General features: G+C 43.2%; 1 protein-coding gene across 4 annotated transcripts in view; it reads left to right on the top strand.

Annotated features, from left to right (window-relative positions):
• Window positions 1–24720, top strand: part of LOC124789399 (transmembrane protein 19) — a 106620-nt gene that overhangs the window by 64906 nt on the left and 16994 nt on the right. The window lies entirely within an intron of this gene.

Below are 24720 nucleotides of genomic sequence, written 5' to 3'. Positions count from 1 at the left end.
CAGGCGCAAGAACAAATAATGCGGATGATTTGCCGACACGTGAGCATGCCACGTACAATTGACCATGAGAAAAACACGCATTTTCTAGATTGAGGCCACAAATAGTCGAGGATTGGCCCTGTGATTTGTTGATCGTCATGGCGAAGGCAAGACGAATCGGGAATTGAATTCGTTTAAACTCAAAGGGCATATCTGTTGGGATCATCGGAATCCTTGGAATAATAACTTCCTCATCTTTAAATTTTCCTTTAAGTATCGATGCGTGAATCACATTGCTCATCAGTTTTCTTATCACCAAACGCGTTCCATTGCACAGTTTTGGTTGGTTTAAATTTCTAAGCATGATGACTACCGAGCCAACCTTCAGTTGTAAATTGTGCGGTGGTAAACCAGGCACATCCAAGGAGTTCAAAAATTCAGTTGGATAATTAGTGGCTTCTTCTTCGTTTGTTACACAGTTGATAGATTTGAATGAATACAGAGTACCTACGATTTGATTTTGAATTATAAAATTGAGGTCATCTACATCTTTATTTTTAGCTGCCAAAATTGCTCGCTCACTTAACCATTTAGTATTTTTGTGGTTAGCAATGATATCCAGAAATACTTTGTTGATAAGCTCATCTTTTGATGAGACGAAATTGCAAAAATTTGGAGGAAATGAAATCAAACCGCTCGATTCGTCAACAGGAACACGGCCATTACCGATAGTCAGCAATTGCTTCGAGAAATCATCAGCAGATAGATCGTTCAACAATGCAACTCTCATATTTACAGACAGTTGAAGTTTGTTTACATATCGCCACAGATTTGATGCTTTGAGGCAAGCGTTTATTTTGTCGGCAGCAGTAGATCTTGGAATTAATGGTAGTGTTTGTCAGAAATTGCCAGATAATAAAATCATTGAACCACCAAAACTTCTCGAGTCATTGCGCAAATCTTTTAATGTTCGGTCTAGTGCTTCCAATGCGTGTTTGTGCGCCATTGTGCATTCGTCCCATATGATGATTTTTGATGCTACTAAAACTTTGGCCATTGCGGAGTGTTTCGAAATGTTACATGTCGGTTGTTCAGTAGTTTGAAGGTTTAATGGCAATTTTAACGCTGAGTGAGCCGTACGGCATCCATCTAACAATGTGGCCGCTATTCCAGAAGAAGCAATTGCTACCGCAATTTCGGATCTCGCACATACAGTGGCCAAAATCAATGACTTGAGGAATGTCTTCCCAGTTCCACCGGGGGCATCCAAAAAAAATAAGCCACCATTTCCATCATCAATTGCATTAATCAGTGTATCATAGACTTCCTTCTGCTTAGGATCCAACAGTGGTACATTCGTTTGAACTGATTGGATTAGTTCATGTGGATCATATTCACGTTCACGTTCCAATTCTCTATTAAATGCGTCATTCATTCCGCGATCTGGCGCTGGCATTCCTAACCTAACTAACAAACTGCCGCACATGAGGTAACACATATCTTCGATCAAGAGCAAAGCCTGGTTATGCATCTCCTCATTCGCCTCAAGATCGGGATTTCTTGAGCTGACACGAATTCGATATAAAATGTCTTCTGACATGTTATCTTTGTATTTGTTCCACAGGTCACGTGGGTTCGATGGGAAGCATGTCGAAATGATGATAGCAAATAATGTGCGTATCTGACTTGGAGATGCAGAAATAATTGCTTCAGCGATTGTCGTGTCCCAATGAGTATCGTTTTCAAGCAAATTCAGCTCTTGACATGCTGCACGAAATGTGGGGCACACTATACCATTAACAGTTCGTAGTGATTCAAATGATGTTGGCCCTCGAACATGTACCAGCAACAACTGCAAATAGAAACATTCATCATTCTTCGGATGAACTGTGTAAATACGACCAAGAGCATCAGCAGAATGCATATCTGGATGACCAGGAACTGCATTGCCTTGCTTCCGACGTTGAAATTTCTTCGATGTAGCGTTCCAAGTGTAATAACGTGGCATTTCAGAGTAAAGCAACGTTCGTGCGAATGGATCGTTTTGACAAATCGCAAAGAAACTGGTCAGTGTTGTCGCTGGAGGTGTTTCGGCACATTGAGCAGCATTCGACGCTGTGAAATATACTCTCTGACCATTCTCTAGATGCACGCCCAAATGTACAACAGTGGGATAACGTTCGTGAATAGGGAATGAGAATATACGCCAAATTGCTTCATTGCAGTTCACATATCTACCAACTTGATAGCGCGTGATTTCATCGTTGATATTGGATGTTTGGATACCAAAAACTGCCATGTCGCTCCCTTTCGTGACATATTTGCAAATGTATTTAATAGATTTGACCGAATTGCAATACTCAACATTACAATGTGCCTTGAATGTTTTGGAAAGAAGTGGCGAATATGGAACAATCCAACTGTTGTCAACTATGAAATCATTTCCTTTCACTTTAGTTGTGATAGTTCTACCATTATCATCGGGCGATCGACGCCGATACAATGGATAACCATCGTTGCCTGTAATGGTCTCTGCCGTGAATTTTCGCGGATACCGTTTGGAACACTTGCCGTCGACCATGCACGGTGATTAGCGGTTGATAGTGCCACATGGTCCATGAATCATATTCGTGATTACAACATCATGTAGGTCTGGATCGGTTTCAGGAGCAGGAATCTCCGCACATATGATGTCATCTATTTGATCTGGCCGAATTCTGTCTACTAACCAAATTAGAATGTGAGCATGCGGTAGGCCTCGTTTTTGCCATTCGACTGAATACATCCAGCATCGAGTAATCCCAAAGACGTGTTGCTTAACAATGTAATTTATTAGTGACCGAATTTTTTGCTTGAAAACCCGTGCGGTGATGTCGTGTCGATCACTTGATGTTTGTCTGGGAAGCAGCAATTGAATAATTTCCATCCATTTCGGATTACATGTAAATGTAATGAATAGATCTGGCCGACCATAATGACGAACATATATCATTGCATCTTGCGCATATTCATGCATATGACGTGGGCTACCTGTGTATGTAGCTGGTAAAATAGTCAATCGACCAACATTTTCTGAATCTCCTTCTGTGCTTATTGCATCGCGTAAATGAATATACTCGTCTGAACGCAATTTAGCTTGATTCAACCGGATGAAAGTCAGGTGCTCCGTTTCGATTTTAACGTACATGTCAACGCAGTATTGTTGAAGCAGTCGACGAAATCGCAACAAATAATTGTCAGAATTTTCACGAATCATCAAACGATATGCATAATAATTCATCGAACTAACCTTCTTGGTAGTTTCCTCACCTGAAACAAATACAGTAAAAATTGTATTTTAGAACCCCTAATAGGTTAACGACTCTTACAGCTACTCTCTACTAAATTAGGAGTGACAACTTTTTTTGTGTACCAAAAGCAAACAGAATAAAATGTATATCAAGTTAAAATGAAAACAATGATATTGATCTTACCATTCAATGGATTAATCATTTTGATATTAAAGTGATATCCATCGTCTCCTTGCCAAAACATCAGCGGGTATTGTAACGCGTCATATGAACGGTGTGTTTCATATATTCTTTGTAGTTGCCCAGTATTGCGTCGTGTAAGCACAATATCACGTGTTTCCAAGTTTTCACCAACAATCAGGATTGCCACTTCATCGATTGTTGGAGCATTAAATGTGCGTTCATGTGTTCCAGCTGGTCTTTTATCTGCTCTGATTACAACTTTATAGTCATCACTTGGCATGCGCTCTAAAGCAGTCTTGAACAGCCTGACCAATGCATGATGTTCATGAAGCATTTGCTGCAAATCTTGGAGAATTGCTCTTTTCGTAGCTGTGTTGATCCCTTGACGCCGGTCAAGTTGTTCTTCCATATTGCCCATGAAGTATATTTGCAAGAATTTGTGCTGTGCACCTTCAATAGGTTGTAATGATCCAATGCGATGGCAAATCTGGCCTTGAATCTGTAAATTCAAAGCCATAGTTATAGTTAGATTTACAAACACTTTTTTTTTCAAATAATAACATACCATTTTTATGATGAGGTGACTTACCGAACAAAAGTGCTGGCAGGTCGATAGACACACAAACAAACACAAACACACACACAAAATTCAAGCTTTCGCAACAAACTGTTGCCTCATCAGGAAAGAGGGAAGGAGAGGGGAAGACGAAAGGAAGTGGGTTTTAAGGGAGAGGGTAAGGAGTCATTCCAATCCCGGGAGCGGAAAGACTTACCTTAGGGGGAAAAAAGGACAGGTATACACTCGCACACACGCACATATCCATCCACACATACAGACACAAACAGACATATTTAAAGACAAAGAGTTTGGGCAGAGATGTCAGTCGAGGCAGAAGTGTAGAGGCAAAGAAGTTGTTGAAAGACAGGTGAGGTATGAGTGGCGGCAACTTGAAATTAGCGGAGATTGAGGCCTGGCGGATGACGAGAAGAGAGGATATACTGAAGGGCAAGTTCCCATCTCCGGAGTTCGGATAGGTTGGTGTTGGTGGGAAGTATCCAGATAACCCGGACGGTGTAACACTGTGCCAAGATGTGCTGGCTGTGCACCAAGGCATGTTTAGCCACAGGGTGATCCTCATTACCAACAAACACTGTCTGCCTGTGTCCATTCATGCGAATAGACAGTTTGTTGCTGGTCATTCCCACATAGAATGCATCACAGTGTAGGCAGGTCAGTTGGTAAATCACGTGGGTGCTTTCACACGTGGCTCTGCCTCTGATCGTGTACACCTTCCGGGTTACAGGACTGGAGTAGGTGGTGGTGGGAGGGTGCATGGGACAGGTTTTGCATCGGGGGCGGTTACAAGGATAGGAGCCAGAGGGTAGGGAAGGTGGTTTGGGGATTTCATAGGCTCCTATCCTTGTAACCGCCCCCGATGCAAAACCTGTCCCATGCACCCTCCCACCACCACCTACTCCAGTCCTGTAACCCGGAAGGTGTACACGATCAGAGGCAGAGCCACGTGTGAAAGCACCCACGTGATTTACCAACTGACCTGCCTACACTGTGATGCATTCTATGTGGGAATGACCAGCAACAAACTGTCCATTCGCATGAATGGACACAGGCAGACAGTGTTTGTTGGTAATGAGGATCACCCTGTGGCTAAACATGCCTTGGTGCACAGCCAGCACATCTTGGCACAGTGTTACACCGTCCGGGTTATCTGGATACTTCCCACCAACACCAACCTATCCGAACTCCGGAGATGGGAACTTGCCCTTCAGTATATCCTCTCTTCTCGTCATCCGCCAGGCCTCAATCTCCGCTAATTTCAAGTTGCCGCCACTCATACCTCACCTGTCTTTCAACAACTTCTTTGCCTCTACACTTCTGCCTCGACTGACATCTCTGCCCAAACTCTTTGTCTTTAAATATGTCTGCTTGTGTCTGTATGTGTGGATGGATATGTGCGTGTGTGCGAGTGTATACCTGTCCTTTTTTCCCCCTAAGGTAAGTCTTTCCGCTCCCGCGATTGGAATGACTCCTTACCCTCTCCCTTAAAACCCACTTCCTTTCGTCTTCCCCTCTCCTTCCCTCTTTCCTGATGAGGCAACAGTTTGTTGCGAAAGCTTGAATTTTGTGTGTGTGTTTGTGTTTGTTTGTGTGTCTATCGACCTGCCAGCACTTTTGTTCGGTAAGTCACCTCATCTTTGTTTTTATATATAATTTTTCCCACGTGGAATGTTTCCTTCCATTATATTCATACCATTTTTATTTTAGAGACAAATACAGAAATCTAACAAACTACATTCCAAATTTTTTTTACAATCATAGAAAATAAAGTTTTTAACGTAAATTACCTTAAATGTCAGATTATATCCGTGTTCTTCGATAATTTCCGCCCCAAATGAAGTCATTGTATTTTTGAGTGTTCGCTAGAAAATGTCGTGATTTTAGTGTTTCGCCATAAAGCAGGGAACGCAATGGCTCTGGTGGCGGGACCACTAATGGCAATGTCACTTTACCACTAAGGCAGCACAAACCAGGCATTTCACCAGCAAACTTCAGTGCGCCACAATGCTGGCAAACAACGTCCATTGGACCAATGCAAACTAAATGATGCAAGCTGTAGTCGATGGTGCAATCATATCGAAACGCTGCTCGATTCAAATCAATACTTGAATCATTTCTTCTTGCACTTCGAAGATTATTCCTCTGTTCATCTGTACGATAAGCTCGACGATTTCTCGTTTCTAATCTAGCCGTTTCACGGGCTGCCTCTCTTTGCTCTTGTGTTTGAGAAGCACGAATTAAGGCCCTTCTTTGCTCCATCCTAACGCGGCGCTCTTCTCGGGCAATTTCTCGTTCTTCGTCAGATAATTGACTCGCGATATTCCGTTGCCTAATTGCATTACGGCTCCGCTGGGAAAGATTAGATCTTCTAGGACACGGCCTTTTTATTAATAGTAATACTGAAAATGCACTCACACAAAACCACATAAAACAATCGAGACGTAGACAATAGCTTATCAAGAAAAATCATAGACAACCTATGAAAAGACATTTACACTTTTGTTAACCTGTAGAATAAATCTTTAATTAATTTAATAAATAATTTACACAAATTAATGTCTAAAACAAACAAATATAACAGTACCTACCTGAACTTTCGAGACATTTTACACAAAATAAATTTCTGAACGCACACATAAATAGTTGTTGCAGTATTTGACAGGATTGGACAACAAATCTTTGACATGTAATGAACAAATGAGCATTTATTGAAATGATTAAGTATTCATTACACATTTCTGAACGCACGCGTAATATTTTTCAATCTTTTTTAAAAAAAATACACATAATAGTTTATTCATCCATTTTAAATAGTTTATGAACGCATGCATAAATGTCAATCATTACTTACAGATTTTGACAAAAAAATTTGACAGCTCTGTACTAAAGAACTTTTAGGGAAAATAACGCATTTTTCAAGTATTCGTCAATTTTTCATTATTTTTAAGATGTATTCTGCTATTCGGGGTGGAGACAAATCCAACAAATCAAAAACCATGAAAATTTTTATTTGTCAATTTTTCATTATTTTTAAGATGTATTCTGCTATTCGGGGCGGAGACAAATCCAACAAATCAAAAACCATGAAAATTGGTCCAGCAGATCTCGAGTTATAAGTGTTGTAACAAACCCGACTTTGTTTTATATATATAGATTACTGTTGCTGGTAAAATAACTTATCCTTAAAAATGAAGATTCTGAGATAAGATCTTCTGAGCTATGCAGAGCCACTGAAGGAATTGCTCCTGTCTTTGATTCAAAGTGGTAGCTTGCTGCCAGTGGGTTGAAGGTTTTGATCCACAATGACAGAGATCCTTTCTCCAGTCACCTTAGGACTCCCGAGTGTTTTAGTTTTCTTGATCCTAGGAAGCATATAGAGAGTGAAAATGTGGGGAATGGTAAAAGTGAGGAAGAAATGAGTTCTAAGAGAGAAGTTCTAGTGCTGGGTGAATTCAAAAGTGACTCTTTGGATGTGGTTACTGTAGCTGGGCTATAGATAAATGTGTATGATAGCCAGCACAGAACCTCCGTGTTCAGTAAGAATGTTCTACTTCGGCACTGTTTTGAATGGTGAGTAACAGCTATTTTTGCAGATGTGAGGTTGGTCTATTGGTTAGGGATCCAGGGAAGAGCAGCAAGTTAGAAGTACTTGGTAGGCTGCCAAAGTATAGTTGCGTGGGAGAAGGGGAGGCTGTTAGTTGGATGGACATGCAAACTTAATGAGGCAGAGATTAAAGTTCAGATTTGTTTGAATGATTGCGAAGAATTGACTAAAATGTGAGAACTGTGTGAAAGAGAATTGACTAAAATAAGGGAACTGTGTGAAAGAGAATTGACTAAAATGTGGGAACTGTGTGGAAGAGATTGAGTCTTTGATTAGAATAAATAGATGGAAATTCATTATGAGGTTAAGGGTGAGTGCTTCATAGAGAATTAAAACATCTGTGGAGTTGAAATTTTTTGAAAACAGTTTTCATGAGTTACTTAGTATCTGTTTGGGTTCTAATTTTTGATTGACAGAGGAACTCTGTTGGAGTGTAGTAAATGTAGCAGTCCAGCAATAAGGGATTGGTATCCATGAGAGACAGGTAGGCTGTTGTGATTGTGGGTAGTAGAACTCCAAGATGAGATTGTGAAGTTTTCGTGTTAGGTAGTTTCTTTGTTGTGCAATTGTGCTTGTTAACTTGTAGTATTTCCCGGTGTCTGCAAAGGTCATGCCGTAAGTTCTCCATGACATTTTGACAGACTCGTTGCCATCTTCAGGCAAGAATTCTAAGCATTAGAAATTCTGCAAGTGAGAAATACTCTGGGAGAACTTGAGATGACACTGTGCTTGTTAGTCTCATTACTGGAAAGTGAGCGATTCAGTGTGGGAGTTGGGATGTTGGAATTTAGGACTGAAAAGAAATAATTTAGGGGTAAAGAGGAAGTTCATGCATGTCTGTGACTGGATAATATAATTTTCTAGGACTGGTTAGGTTAGCATTACACACTAACTGAACATGAACAAATGAGAAACTTTGTGGACAGAAGTGTTGCAGACAAAAATGAGATTTTTCTCTCAAAAAGGCTAATTATGAGATAGGTATCCATTGTGTTCTAGGCAATAAAACAGGAAAAATTTGAGAGACTGGATTTTTTCTGTATTTGCTCAAATGAAAGGAGCCAACGGCATTGCCGCAGTGGTAACACTGGTTCCCGTCAGATCACCAAAGTTAAGCGCTGTTGGGCTGGGCTAACACCTATATGGGTGGCTATATCTGGTCTGCCGAGTGCTGTCGGCAAGCGGGGTGCACTCAGCCTTTGTGAGGCACAAACTGAGGAGCTACTTGATTGAGTAGTTGCTGCTACATTCTCTTAAACCGACATACGGCTGGGAGCGCGGTGGCTGGTTGGTACCGTTGGGCCTTCCAAGGCCTATCTGGATGGAGTTTAGTTTAGTTTAGTTCAAATGAAAGGAATGAGAATGCTTGATTGATAGGTAAGGTACGTCGGTGGACAGAGATGGGCAGAGGGCAGATCCAAACGTGAGAAGGGGCAAGCTGGGACTCACAAAGTAATGGTATTGATGTGACATATGATGATAGGCTTAAAATAACAACACTCACAGAGAAGAACAGGGATAGAGCAACTAAAAATTAGGAATTAAAATGAAGATAATAAAAATAAGTAGAGAAAATGTAATTGAGAATAGCATGGCTTACAGAAACAAGAAAAGAACTAGGAAGAAAGAACAACATGGAAAGAAGAATGACAACTTGTTTTTGTAATGCCATTTAGCTTGAAGATGAGGTATAACCCTCCATATTTCTTGAGACAGTCATGGTCAAAAGATAGTCAAAATGGCTTCAAAAAAGGAATTAAAGTTGTTACATGATCCTAGTTGGTCCATACACAAGTCAAAAATAATAGTGATCACCATCGTTGCCATCAGTATAAAACTAAATAGAAATGTAAATGAAAATTGGAATGGAAAAATTCTTTGTACAGGTTATGCCATTATTAATGGCACAAACACATGGGGTTGAAAGTATATGATACTAGAAGCAAAAACGTCTCAGTAAACATAGATTGGCAAATAAACTGTGTGCAAGATAATTGTGACTTTGTGTTACCAGCTGCTACTGACTTGATTTTCTTTAAACATCACCACAGTTAGGAAATGTGGCAATGCTATACATTAAGAAAAGGTACTAGAGATCCTTTGGTAGCAGTGCAGATGTTCTGAATGAACATGACAACAATCCAAAAAGAAAGATGATGAAACTTACCAAACAAAAGCGCTGGCAGGTCGATAGACACACAAACAAACACAAACATACACACAAAATTCTAGCTTTCGCAACCAATGGTTGCCTCGTCAGGAAAGAGGGAAGGAGAAGGAAAGACAAAAGGATATGGGTTTTAAGGGAGAGGGTAAGGAGTCATTCCAATCCCGGGAGCGGAAAGACTTACCTTAGTGGGAAAAAAGGACATATTTAAATATGTCTGCTTGTGTCTGTACGTGTGGATGGATATGTGCGTGTGTGCTAGTGTATACCTGTCCTTTTTTCCCCCTAAGGTAAGTCTTTCCGCTCCCGGGATTGGAATGACTCCTTACCCTCTCCCTTAAAACCCACTTCCTTTCGTCTTCCCCTCTCCTTCCCTCTTTCCTGATGAGGCAACAGTTTGTTGCGAAAGCTTGAATTTTGTGTGTATGTTTGTGTTTGTTTGTGTATCTATCGACCTGCCAGCGCTTTTGTTCGGTAAGTCACCTCATCTTTGTTTTTATATATAATTTTTCCCACGTGGAATGTTTCCTTCCATTATATATATATATATATATATATACAGAGCATGTGCGTTGAAGACTAGATGACTCTAAGCATGCACCCTGTGGGTCTGGGGGTTAGAATAGGCCCGAGGTATTCCTGCATGTCGTACGAGGTGACTAAAAGGAGTTTCACATGTTTCGGCCTTCATGTAATGGTCCCCTGTAGGGTTTGACCTCCAGTCTTCAAAATTTTCCCAAAGAGGGAGCCAGTTGGGAAAAGGCACCTTACAAGGTGCATCATGCCAATCGTGCATTGAGATCTTTACCCCACTTTCTTGTCGTCGCATTGGAGCCCTGCCCATTCTCCAACTCTTGGGTGAGGACACCTTCCTGGGTGCCGATTTCTGCATCACGATGACCATGGACTTCTTTGCACCTGATATCCAGCATGGTAGCCAGTCCGTTGTGGTGGGGCCGCCATGTACCCTGTTGGTTGTAGCCCCCTGACCACACAGGGATTGCTCTGCTGATGCCTGCGCCGTTAACTCCCCACATATGCCAAGGGGTAGATGCCCATCCCCCTGGGGCATCAGGACTCCCGGCAATGGCCATCCTGCCAGGTGACCTATGCTGTGTATGCTGTGGCTGTGTGGCGGCCATGGGGACAGCCCCTGGTCGGAGTGGGTGGCATCGAGGCAGATGACACATGGTGAAGTGTAATCCATCATCTCTTGCTGGTGGTGAAACAACAGCAGTCTCTAAGCGATCACGAGCTCAATTCAACGCACAGATGTATTACCCCAAATCATTCCCCTCCCTGGCCACACCATGGGAGGAATGTCAGGCTAAGGATGGCAGCAGATCTTATTCGCCCCGGTACCTTGTATGTTCGAGAGCTGATGGGGAATCTTTCATGACGGTGAAGCCTCAGTTTTTTCTTGAGCATTTAGAGGACACGTTTGGGGAGGTGGAGGGCTTGTCCAAAATGAGACCTGGGTCAGTCTTAATCAGAACAGCATCCTCTGCCCAGTCATGGGAGTTACTCGCTTGTGACAAGCTGGGGGATATTTCTGGAACCATCACACCCCATAAGAGCTTAAGTATAGTCAAGGGTATCATATTTCACAGAGACCTTCTTTTGCAGTCCGCTGATGAGCTGCATGCCAATTTAGAGCAGCGAGGTGTACATTTCGTCTGGCGTGTCCACCAGGATCTGAAGGATAATGAGGTTGCCACTGGTGTCTTCATCTTTCCTTTGATGGTGATACATTTCCCAAGAAGGTCAAGGTGATGGTCTACCAGTATTATGTAAAGCCCTATATCCCTCCCCTGATGTGGTGCTGAAAGTTCAACCACATGTCTTCCTGCTGTACTTCCAGCGTCAAATGCCGAGATTGCGGATGCCCATCACATCCCAATACTCCATGTGCCCCGCCTCCCATCTATGTCAACTGTGGAGAGCACCATTTGCCTTGCTCACCTGACTGCAGGATTCTCCAGAAAGAAAGGAAAATCATGGAGTACAAGACCCTGGACAGACTGACCTACACTGAGGCTAAGACAAAATTTGAACACCTGCATCCTGTGCGTATGACATCATCTTACACCCCCACAACAACAGTTCGGGCACCATCAGCTCCGCCAACCCAGGACACTTCTCAGAGCCGGAAGACTTCTCTCCCTGTTGCTCCTGCACCACCTACTTCGGGAGCAACAGCCCCCCAACCATCGGGGACATCCATCCCCACTTCTAAGCCAGAGAAGCGTAAGTCATCTTCAGCTTCTCTCGCTAGGAAGGGGCCCCTTGGGTCACTCCCTTCCCGGGTTTCTTCTAGTGGGAAAGACGACACCCACCAGTGGCTGAAGAGCCCAAAAGCAGCTGGTCATACAGCTTCACGTTCATCCTCAGTCCTGGAGACTGAGCCAGTGAAATCCTCCCAGCCAGGGAAACCCAAGGAGCAGCGAGAGAAATCCAAAAAGAAAACCCCTAAGACCAAGGAAATTGCAGTGGCACCCACACCACCTCTACCTACAAGCCCTGCAGCTGAGGATGGGGTGGAGGTTTTGGTGTCCACTGAGGACCTAGATCTCACCAGACATTCAGACACAATGGGTAAAGACTGCTCAGGCAATAAATCTGTGGCAGCAGGTGACTCTGAGGTATAAATTGCCTCATTGAATGTTCCATGCCTTCCCAGTCTCACAATGTCATCCTCCAGTGGAATTGTGGCAGTTTTTTCCACCGACTGGCTGAGCTACGGCAACTGTTAAGCTTTACACCTGCTATCTGCATTGCCCTCCAGGAAACGTGGTTCCCAGCAACGCGGACCCTGCCCTCCATGGTTATGAGGGATATTACAGGAACTGTAGCGCCTATAATCGAGTCTCAGGTGGAGTTTGCATTTATGTCCTAAACTCAGTCTGTAGTGAACATGTGCTCCTTCAAACCCCTCTTGAAGCTGTGGCTGTCAAAATGAGGAGGACGCAGGAAATAACTGTCTGCAATGTATATGTTCCTCCAGATGGTGCAGTACCCCTGAATGTATTAGCTGCACTGATTGATCAACTCCGTAAACCTTTCCTACTTCTGGGAGATTTTAATACCCATAACCCCTTGTGGGGTGGTACCAGCTTACTGGCCGAGGCAGAGATGTCGAAACTTTACTGACGCAATTTGACCTCTGCCTATTAAATATTAGGGCCACCACACGTTTCAGTGTGGCTCATGGTATTACTCGGCCATTGATTTATCAATTTTCAGCCCAGGACTTCTCCCATCTATCCACTGGAGAGCACATGATGACCTGTGTGGTAGTGACCACTTCTCCATCTTCCTGTCACTGCCCCAGCATCAGGCACATGGACGCCTGCCCAGATGTCCTTTGAACAAGGCGGACTGGGGAACTTTCACCTCTGCTGTCACCACTGAATCTCCTCCACACAATAACATCAGTGTGATGGTTGAGCACACTATAGTTTCTGTGGCAGAAAACGCAATCCCTCGCTCTTTAGGGTGCCCGAGGCATATGGCAGTCACTTGGTGGTCACCGGAAGTTGCTGAAGCACTTAAGGAGCGTCGGCAAGCTCTACAGAGGCATAAATGGCACCCTTCCGTGGAGCACCACATAGATTATAAACGGCTCCACGCCCGTGTTCACTCCCTTATCAAACAACGGAAGAAGGAGTGTTGGGAGTGATACGTCTCCACCGTTGGGTGCCACACGTCACCTTCCCAAGTCTGGGCAAAGATCGAACATCTTTTTGGGTACCAGGCCCCAACAGCTGTCCCCGGTGTTACCATAAATGGCAAGTTACGTACAGACGCAAATGCTATTGCCAAGCACATTGCTCGAGCCTCTGTGTCGGAGAATTACCCCCCAGCCTTTCGCACACTCAAACGGTGGCTGCAAGGGAACGTCCTCTCATTCACTACAAGCTGCAGTGAATCCTATAACTCCCCATTTACAGAGTGGGAGCTCCTCAGTGCCCTTGCACACTGCCACAACACCGCTCCTGGGCCTGGTCACATCCACAGCCAGATGATTAAACATCTCTCATCCGACTACAAGCGATATCTTCTCGTCATCTTCAATCGGATCTGGTGCAATGGCGTCTTTCCATCACAATGGTGGGAGAGCACCATCATTCCAGTGCTCAAAACCAGTAAAAACCTGCTTGATGTGGATAGCTATCGGCCCATCAGCCTCGCCAACGTTCTTTGTAAGCTGCTGGAACATATGGTATGTCGGTGGTTAGGTTGGGTCCTGGAGTCACGTGGCTTGCTGGCTCCATGTCCGGGCAACTTCCACCAGGGTCACTCTATGACTGATAATCTTGTGTCCATTGAGTCTGCCATCCGAACAGCCTTTTCCAGATGGCAACACCTGATTGCTGTCTTTTTTGACTTACGTAAAGCATACGACATGACTCGGCCATCTCATATTCTTGCCACATTGTATGAGTGGGGTCTAGGGGGACCACTCCTGATTTTTATCCAAAACTTCCTGTTGCTCCATACTTTCCATGTCCGAGTTGGTGACTCCCATAGTTTCATACATATCCAGGAGAATGGAGTCCTGCAGGACTCTGTATTGAGTGTCTCTCTATTTTTAGTGGCCATTAGCTGTCTAGCAGCAGTTGTCAGGCCCTCCATCTCACCTCCTCTGTATGCAGACGACTTCTGCATTTTGTACTGCTGCTCCAGTACTGTTGTTGCTGAGCGGCTCCTCCAGGGAGCCATCCACAAGTCGCAGTCATGGGCTCTAGCCCACGGCTTCCAGTTTTCAGCTGCAAAGTCATGTGTCATGCACTTCTGTCGGCATCATACCGTTCATCCGGAACCCACACTTTATCTTAATAACGATCCACTCACTGTAGTGAAGACATGCCAATTCCTAGGACTGGTTTTCGACACTCGATTGAATTTGCTCCATCATCTTCGTCAGCTTAAGCAGAAGTGCTGGCAGCCCTCCATTGCTTGAGCAACACCAATTGGGGTGCAGATTGCTGTACACTGCTGCAGCTCTACAGAGCCCTTGTCCAATCCTGAATTGACTATGGGAGTGTGGTTTATGGTTCGGCAGTGTCTTTAGCATTGCATTTACTCAACCCTGTGCACCACTGTGGGGTTCGATTGGTGACAGGAGCTTTAAGGACAAGTCCAGTGACCAGTGTACTGGTGGAGGCTGGTGTCCCTCCACTGCAGATCAGACGTGCACAACTGCTCGCCAGTTATGCAGCACACATTCATAGTTCCCCTGATCATCCGAATTACCGTCTCCTTTTCCCGCCCACGGCAGTCCATCTCCCGCCTCGGCAGCCCAGATCAGGGCTAATGATTGAGGTTTGCGTGCGGTCGCTTCTCTCTGAACTGGAGCCCTTGCCTTTACCATCTCAACTTGCGGTCCATTCACGTACACCTCCACGTTGTATGCCTCGGCCGCAGCTTTGTCTGGACCTTATGCATGGCCCTAAGGTCTCCATTAACCCCACCACTCTCTGCTGTCACTTCCTCTCGATTCTTGACATGTTCCAGGGCTCTGAAGTGGTTTACACCAATGGCTCAATGGCTGATGGTCATGTAGTCTTCACATATGTTCATGGAGAACATGTTGAGCAGCACTCCTTGCCAGTTGGCTGCAGTGTTTTCACTGCAGAGCTGGCGGGCATATCTCGTGCTCTTGAGTACATCCACTCATGCCCTGGCAAGTCATTTCTCCTGTGTACTGACTCATTGAGCAGCCTACAAGCTATCGATCAGTGCTACCCTCGCCACCCTCTGGTAGCATCCATTCAGGAGTCCATCTGTGCCCTGGAACAGACCCGCCGTTCCGTGGTGTTTGTGTGGACCCCAGGACACGTCAGAATCCCTGGCAATGAACTTGCTGACAGGCTGGCCAAACAGGCAACGCGGAAACCACTTCTGAAGATGGACATCTCTGAAGCTGACCTGCGTTCTTTCTCACACTGCAGGGTTTTCCGGTTTTGGGAGACAGAATGGCATAACAGCACGCACAACAAATTGTGTGTCATTAAGGAGACTATGAATGTGTGGAAGTCTTCCATGCAGGCCTCTCGCAGGGAATCAGTTGTTCTCTGCTGGGTCCGCATTGGCCATACGTGGCTAATGCATGGTTACCTACTCTGTTGCGAGGACCCACCTCAGTGTCGCTGTGGCTCCTAAATGACAGTCGTCTGCCTCTTGTGTACTTTTAAGTGTGTATCTTTACACCATTAATTATGATAACGATGTATAATCACCTGGTATGACTAATTAAATAATAAAATATGTGTCGATCACACTTTTGTGTTTATAAAGACATCCATTATAAGGGATTTGCAGCTGCTAAATGGATGCACTTCTTCCAATTGTCATGTCTGACTCACTTTTGATGCCTACATTCATCCAGATTATTTCTCATTTGTACTCTGTAGTAATGTTGATAGATGTTATCAAGTTCTATACAGCAGTGAAATAGAGTTCTGAATATTTTTGATGATTTGGTTGAATGTGAGTCTTAAAAACTTATACATTAGTACATCTACATCCATACTCTGCAAACCGCTGTCAAGTGCACAGCAAAGAGTACTTGCCATTGTGCTAATTATTATGGCATCTTCCCATTCCATTCATTTAGGGAGCAAGGGAAGAATGACTAAACACCTCTTTGCACATTGTAATTTGTCTATTCATGTTATCACGGTCCCTATGGGAGTGATATGTAGAGGGCTGTAGTGTATTTCTAAATCCATTATTCTTAAAATTTATCAGTGGGCTTCTTTGGATTGTTTGCATCTATCTTCAAATGTCTGCAAACATGTGACCATTTGTGCTGCCCTTCTCTGTATACAGACAATATCAACTGTTAATCATATTTAGTATGGGTCTTACATGGTTGAGCAATATTGTAATGGGGGTTTCACTAGTGTTTTGTAAGCAATCTCCTTTGTATATTGATTGCATTTCTCTAGTATTCTCCCAGTGAACCAAAGTCTGCCACTTGCTTTACCTATCACTGAGCGTATGTGATCACTCCATTTTATGTCCATGCAAATTGTTACACCCAGTTATGAGTTTATTGATTCAAGTTGTGACTCTTTGATACTGTAATCATAGGATAATATGTTTTTTTTTTATTTTGTGAAATTCACAATTTTACATTTCTGAACACTTAAAACAAGTTTACAATCTTTGCACCAATTTGAAATCTTATCAATATCCAACTGAATATTTGTGTAGCTATATTTGGACAGTGCTTCATTATACATAACTGCATCATCATCTGTGAAGAGTATGAGGTTACTAATAATATTATGGGGAAGATCATGAATGTACAACATGAACAGTAAGGATCCCAACACACTTCCCTGGGGCGCACATGAAGTTAGTTCTACATCACTCGATGATTCACCATCTGAGATAACATGCTGTGTCCTCCCTCCCAAGAAACCTTCAGTCCAGTCGCAAATTTTGCTTGATACCCCATACAATCACACTTCAGTTTATAAGTTTAAGTGTGGTACTAAGTCTAATGCTTTTAAGAAATCAAGAGATACTGCATGTACCTGGCAGCCTTAATCCATGGATTTCAAGGTGTCACGTGAGCAAAATGCAAGTTGAGTTTCACATGATCAGTATTTTCAGAATTGATGCTGACTGGAATGGAGGAGGTCATTCTGCTTGAGATACCTCGTTACATTTCAGCTCAGAATATGAGGGGCGTTTGAAAAGTCCATGCAAAAATAAAAACTACTTATGCGTTTGGGGTAAACCTTTTTCATTTTTCGACGTAGTCTCCTTTTAGACTTATACACTTCCTCCAACACTGTTCTAATTTGTTCACCACTTCAGAATAATAGGAATTGTCCAAGTCTGCAAAATAGCTATTAGTTGTTGCAAACACTTCCTCATTTGAATAAAATCTTTGCCCTGCCAGCCATTTCTTCAAATTGGGGAAAAAATAGTAGTCTGAGGGAGCCAAGTCAGGAGAACATGGGGGATGTGAAACAAGTTGGAATCTTATTTCCATTAATTTTGCAACCACAACTTCTGAGGGGTGTGCTGGTGCATAGCCGTGATGGGAAAGGACTTAATCATTGGCGTTTTTCTTGCAGCTCAGTTTTCAAAAGGTCCAATAACGATGAATAATATTCACCTGTAATAGTTTTACCCTTTTCCAGATAGTTGATGTGGATTATCCCTTGCAAATCCCAAAAGACAATCACCATAACCTTTCCTGCTGAAGGAATGGTCTTCGCCTGTTTTGGTGCAGATTCTCCCTTGGTAAATCATTGTTTAGATTGTCGTTTGGTCTCAGGAGTATAGTAATGTATCCATGTTTCATCAACAGTGATGAAACGACGCTTAAAGTCCTTTGGATTCTTCCTGAACAGCTGCAAACCATCCTTGTAACACTTCACACGATTCCATTTTTGGTCAAGCATGACCAATCGCAGAACCCATCTTGCGGATAGCTTTCTCATGTCCAAATGTTTATGCAAAATATTATGTACCCCTTCATTTGAGAGGCCCACAGCACTAGCAATCTCACGCACCTTAACTCTTCTGTCATCCATCACCATATCATGGATTTTATCAATGATTTCTGGAGTCGTAACCTCCACAGGGCGTCCAAAACATTCAGCATCACTTGTGCCCACATGGCCACTCTAAATGTTTTGAAACCACTTATAAACTGTTCTAATCGAAGGTGCAGAGTCACCATAATGTTTATCAAGCTTCTCTTTAGTCTCCTGGGGCGTTTTGCCTTTCATAAAGTAATGTTTAATCACCACACGAAATTCTTTTTCGTCCATTTTTTGACAATCACTCTACTTCCTTGGTTCACACGAATGCCAAACACAAATAAATAGACCAATATGGCTGAAGCTTGCTGTGCGCTCTTTCCAAAGATGCTACTACCTAAACATGTCCTTGACATGCGCCGGTAGTCCCATCTCTCTGACTTTGCATGGACTTTTCAAATGCCCCTCATATGTCATGAGATTCTACAGCAAATGGAAATTAAGGATAATGTATGGTAGTTTAGTGGATTACTTTTGTTACCCTTCTTGTAGACTATTGTAACCTGCTTGTAGAAAATAATCACCATTGCTCGTTTTGACAACCAAATTACCATGACTTTTTTCGTTACTGAATTTGGTGACTGGAAAATTGTAGTAGCTTGTTTGCCATTGGAAATAGATTTTGTCAGTAGCAGTGAAGCATTGGTCACACCTGTCTACAAGAAAGGTGACAGAAGTGATTCACAAAATTGTTGTCCAGTTTCACTGACATCCATCTGCCATAGAAACCTAGAACATATTGTGAGCTCAAACATAATGAGACATCTTGAACAGAATGAGCTGCTTCGTGCTGTTGAGCGTGCATTCTGAAAACAATAACTATATGGAACCCAACTTGTGCTTTTCTCACGTGAGATCCCGAATTTCATGGATTAAGGCAGTTAGGTACATGCAGAATTTCTAGAGTTTAGAAAAGCATTCAAATCAGTACCACACCTTGGCTCATAATCTAAAGTATGATTGTATGGGATATCAATTGAACTTCGTGACTGGACTGATGATATTTTGGTAGGAAGGACACAGAAAGATATCTTGGATGAAGAGTCAGTGATATATGTGGAGTTAATTGTAGGTGTGTGGGGAAGCATGTTTGAACCTTGTTGTTTGTGTCATATGTTAATGATCTTGCAGACAATTTTAATAGTAATCTTTTTGCAGATGATGCAGTTATCTATAATGAAATACTGCTCAAAAAAAGATGCACAAATATTCAACTAGATCTTGATAAGATTTCAAACTGGGCAAAGATTGGCTTTCAATGTGCAGGAATGCAAAATTCTGCACATCACAAAATGAAAATAAAAACTGTATTTTCATATAAGTACAATATTGTCACATAGAAGAAGGTGTAATTACATGAATGACGAACACTAACTTCATTTAACGAACGTTTATTCAGCACTTGCACATACAAGAGTGTGGAGCGAACTGCCTCTGGCCAGAACATATACGGTATATATGCAATTACAGAACATTCCAGTACAATGATTTTGACATTTGTGGATACGTCTAGAATGCACTCGAACCAAATACAGAAATTAAAATTTTACAGTTCAGGTGAGTTTGAACTCATGACCCTTCATGCAACAGTCTAGTATCATAACCACTACACCACAGTTTCTGCAACATTGCACTCTACTTACGAGAACAGCGTCTTGGTGTTACGTCCTCCTAGTCCGGGAACGAGTCATCGGTCCTGCATACTCCGACTCTCGATGACTGATGTTTGCCCTGGCAGTGATCTTCTTAGAGCTTCCTTTGCCACTACACTCTTCATCACCTTTCTGCTTGTTGCCTATCACTGGAGCTTCGAATTTACCCTGAGTTGCAGGATCCATATAGGGCTTCATTCAAAGGACATGGACCATGTCTCTGATCTTCCGCCATCTTGTGTCAGGGTCGAAATCTTCAACTTCATAAGTAACATCAGACAACTGTCCATCAGACAACTGTCTTACAACCTTATAAGGTCCAAAGTAGCACCTGAGGAGCTTCTCAGAGAGATCAACCTTCCGAACAGGAGTGAAGACCCAGACGAGGTCACCAGGCTGGTAGACAACAGGGCGATGGCTCGCATCACACCTTCGGCAATCGTTTTCTTGAGCCTGCAGCGTGCGGAGTTGAGCTAACTGCCGAGCTTTCTCAGCTCTGGTTAACACCTGGCTAATGTAGTCGTCGTCCACGTCATCAGGATGTAATGGAAACACAGCGTCCATCGGCGTAGTCGCCTCACGCCCATGCACCAGGAAAAATGGCGTAAATCCTGTGGTGTCTTGTTTGGCGATTTTGTAGGCAAATGTCATGAAAGGTAGCACCTCATCCCAGTTGCTCTGCTCAACATTGATGAACGTTGATAGCATGTCGACCAAAGTCTTATAGAGGCGTTCAGTAAGCCCGTTAGTTTGCAGATAGTAGGCAGTCTTCATGTGATGAGTAATGTTGCACTGACAGTTTATCTCTGTTACAAGATTTGATTGAAAAACTTTTCCTCGATCCGTAATTAACAACCTTGGGGCACCGTGTTTTAATACAATGTCTCCCACGATGAATTTGTATACCTCAAATGCTTTGGTTGTTTTCACGGCTTTTGTAATGGCATAGCGTGTCAGATAATCAGTGCAAACAATAATCCATCTATTGCCACTAGCAGACGTTGGAAATCACCTGAGGAGGTCAATCCCAACATGCTGGAAAGGCATTTCGGCTGGTGGAATTGATATGAGTCGTCCAGGTGGTTTCTGAGGAACTGCCTTTCTCCTCTGGCACTCCCGACAGTGTGACACATAGTGACGGACACTCCTAAATAAACCTGGCCAGAAAAATCTCTTGCAGATCCTATTGTATGTCTTAATAAATCCTAAATGTCCAGCCTCAGGTGTGTCGTGAAATTTCTGTAGAACATCTAAAAACATGTGTTTAGGAATCACTGGTAGCCACCTCCTTCCAAATGGATCAAAGTTTTTCTTGCTAAGCAATCCATTAACTGCCTTAAATTGTCCTTTCTTACCCTCTGACCGATTTAAGGTAAGCATAATTTGAGATATCTTGGCATCCTTCTTCTTCTCAGCAGAGAGATCCTGGAGTGCAGTGAGACAGTCACTATCTTCATCAAAGTCTTGATGGTCTTGACAGGGTTTCTTGAGAGACAATCGGCATCTTGCTGTTTTCTTCCACTTTTGTACACTATGATAATGTCATACTCTTAAAGACGTAGTGCCAACCTGGCGAGTCGTCCTGTTTGATCCTTAAGACCTGTTGACCAGCAAAGTGAATGATGGTCTGTAGCAACTGTGAATGGCCTTCCATAGAGATACTGTCGAAATTTGCACATGGCCAAGATCATAGCAAGACATTCTCTTTCTGTAGTTGAGTAGTTTCTCTTGGCTTTTGTAAGTGTCCTAGAAGCTTAGGCTATAACCTTCTTTTTTCCATCCAAAATTTGCACCAGAACAGCACCAATCCCATACCCAGTGGCATCTGTGTGTAGTTCTGTAGGTGCTCTCTCATCATACAAACCAGGCACAGGGTCAGTCGTCAAGAGTTTTTCACAGCACACTGAACGAATCTTGTTGAGCACCACCCCCGATAAATTTAGCATCGGCTTTTAACAACTCTTGGAGTGGCCTGGCTTTGATACAAAAATCTTTGATAAAACGACAGTAATAAGAACATAATCTGAGGAAGCTTCTCGCATCTCTAATACTTTTAGAAATAGGAAATTCCATTATAGGTCTCACCTTTTCTGGGTCTGGCCACACACCTTTGTTTGACACAAGGTGTCCAAGTATTTTGATTTCTTTTGCTCCAAAGAGACACTTTCTTGGATTACGTTTCAGCCCGCCTTGTTGGAGACACTTAAGAAAGGCCCTCAGTCTTTTTACGTGTTCATCAGATGTCTCTGAGAACACAATAATGTCATCTAAATAACAAAGACACATCGTTCACTTCAGGTGACTTAGAAGATTATCCATGACCCATTCAAAAGTTGCTGGTGCATTACACAAACCAAACAGTATTACCTTAAACTCATACAAGCCATCAGGGGTGATGAATGCAGTTTTCTCATCATCAGCCTCATCTACTTCGATTTGCCAGTAACCTGAGTACATGTCCATGGTTGAGAAAAACTTAGCCTCCTTCTGACAATCTAGTGTATCGTCAATTCTTGGAAGGGCATAAATGCCCCTTTTAGTTATCTTATTAAGCTTCCTGTAATCAACACAAAAGTGCCAACTGCCATCCTTCTTCTTGATGGGAACCACTGGTGACGACCATGGGCTCTGTGAAGGCTGAATGATGTCATTCTTCCTCATTTTCTCTACCTTGTTGTGAATTATTCGACGTTCCGTTGCTGACACACGGTATGCTCTCTGGCTTATTGGTTGATCGGTCTCCACTGCTAATCCGGTGCTTCACCGTCGATTTGTCTACTTTGCTTTTCACCTGTGGATTGAAGCATTCAGATAACTCTTGAAGCATGGCAAGTAGCTTCTTCTGTTGTTCCTTAGTGAGATTTAGTGGCAGTCGAGCTAGAAGATCTTGTCTCATAGTGGTAGTGCTAATTTTGCCCACAGACTCAGCACGGGAGGTTTCTATGACTCTTTCTGCAATTAACGGCTCAGCGTTTGCTACGCACATGTGTCTTGGAAGGATCTGCGGTTCTCGGCAACAGTTAACTATCCACAGTTCACTGAATCCGTTCGTAAATGAGACAACAGAGGCTGGAATGACCAAGTTGTTCTTCAGTGGTATGCTTCTCTTACATTCCACTTCAAGATCCGTGGGTTGATGCATGGCATGACACATGACAGTTACCTTTCTAGCACTGACTGCAGGATCGATCACTTCATCCAGCACACATAGTCTCCACACACTTAGATGCGCATCTTCCTGTCCACAGTATCTCATCTCATCTAGCATAATCTTTGAGCGACCACAAGAGAATAATTCCCTGAGAAGCTTTTAAAAAGTCCCATCCGAGAATGACATCATGACTACAATCTTGTAAGATGATGAATTCTAAGGGCTGTGTATGGCCACTTATACCCACACAAATGACACAAATTCCTGTAGCTTTTACATATTTCCCATTAGCCACCTTCAGGAGAGATGTTTTGTTGTCAACGAATACGGTTTTCTTCAACTGCCAACAGTTCTTCTCCAAAATGTCTGAATATGTTGCTCCAGAGTCCACAAGAGCTTGGGCTGGTCAGCCATCCATGAGGATATTGACGTAGTTTCCTATCATTTTTGTAGTGATTGACTGCAGAGGATTTTTCTCTTCGGCGACCTCACCTCCAAGGAATGTCTCACCCTGTAGTTTTCCAGGTTGCAGCAGCTAGGTGATCGACTGGAGCTTCTAAACGGCTATGGAGTCCTCGATTGGCTTGTTGGGGAGCATCCTCTCCAGTGGCTAGCTTATGGTGATGGTGACCTACATCGTCCTGCACCCACATCATCTAGTTCGTCTTCGTCGTCTCGGAGTTGGCGTCGGCTAAGATCGGTCTGCTGTCTTCTGGTGCAGGCATCTTCAAATATTCGCTGCCTTTCTCGACAATAGCGCACCATATGTCCCAGTTGTCCGCAGTGGGAACATACTGGTTGGTTATCCTGGGTCCTCCAGACATCAGTCTTCTTTGGTGCCCAAACAGGTTCCTCATACGGCATTGTAGGAACATAACTTCGCCTAGGTCTCGACTTTTTCACTGTTTTAAAGGGAAATGAAGGACGAGAGATTGGGTTCAATGTCTGTTCCACTTCCTCCCTTATGACTTCTTGAAGTGTCTTAGTTTTTTGCTCGTCGTGCAATCCAAATGCCTCCTGAACTTCCTCTCTCACTAACTTACAAAGAACGCTTGTGAAATCACTTCCTTCCTCCTTCATATACATTGACACGATGTTTGGAAGCCGTTCAAACTTCTTGCGTGTAATTCTTTTTTGTTGGATTGTCTTGATATATTGGCACCATTTTATGAAGTCATCTGCTGTCAAAACCTCCTTCAGAAGTAGGGTTTGATACATGTCCTCAGCAACACCCTTCATGAGATGTGCAACCATATCTTCCTCCTTCATACTAGGATCCACTATTTTACGTAGCTCCAAGACATCTTGAATGTAGGATGCTGTAGTTTCTCCAGGATGCTGTGCTATGCACTTCAATTTATCTACAGCCTTCCACTTCTGTCATTGTGTGTCACCGAAATACTTGCACAGTTCCACCTAGAAGGGACTGATGACCATAGATGTTAAGACCCATAGCGCACAGAGCCATTTGAACCATCCACCTAGAATACTTCCCAGCTTGTGAGCTTCTCCTTGCTGTTCTCATACCATTAGTTAGCAGTGCCCTCCAA

The sequence above is a fragment of the Schistocerca piceifrons genome, chromosome 3, assembly GCF_021461385.2.
Source record: "Schistocerca piceifrons isolate TAMUIC-IGC-003096 chromosome 3, iqSchPice1.1, whole genome shotgun sequence".
Classification (NCBI taxonomy): domain Eukaryota; kingdom Metazoa; phylum Arthropoda; class Insecta; order Orthoptera; family Acrididae; genus Schistocerca; species Schistocerca piceifrons.
The sequence above is the reverse complement of the archived record's forward strand: the minus strand, read 5'-3'. Positions and strand labels throughout refer to the sequence as shown.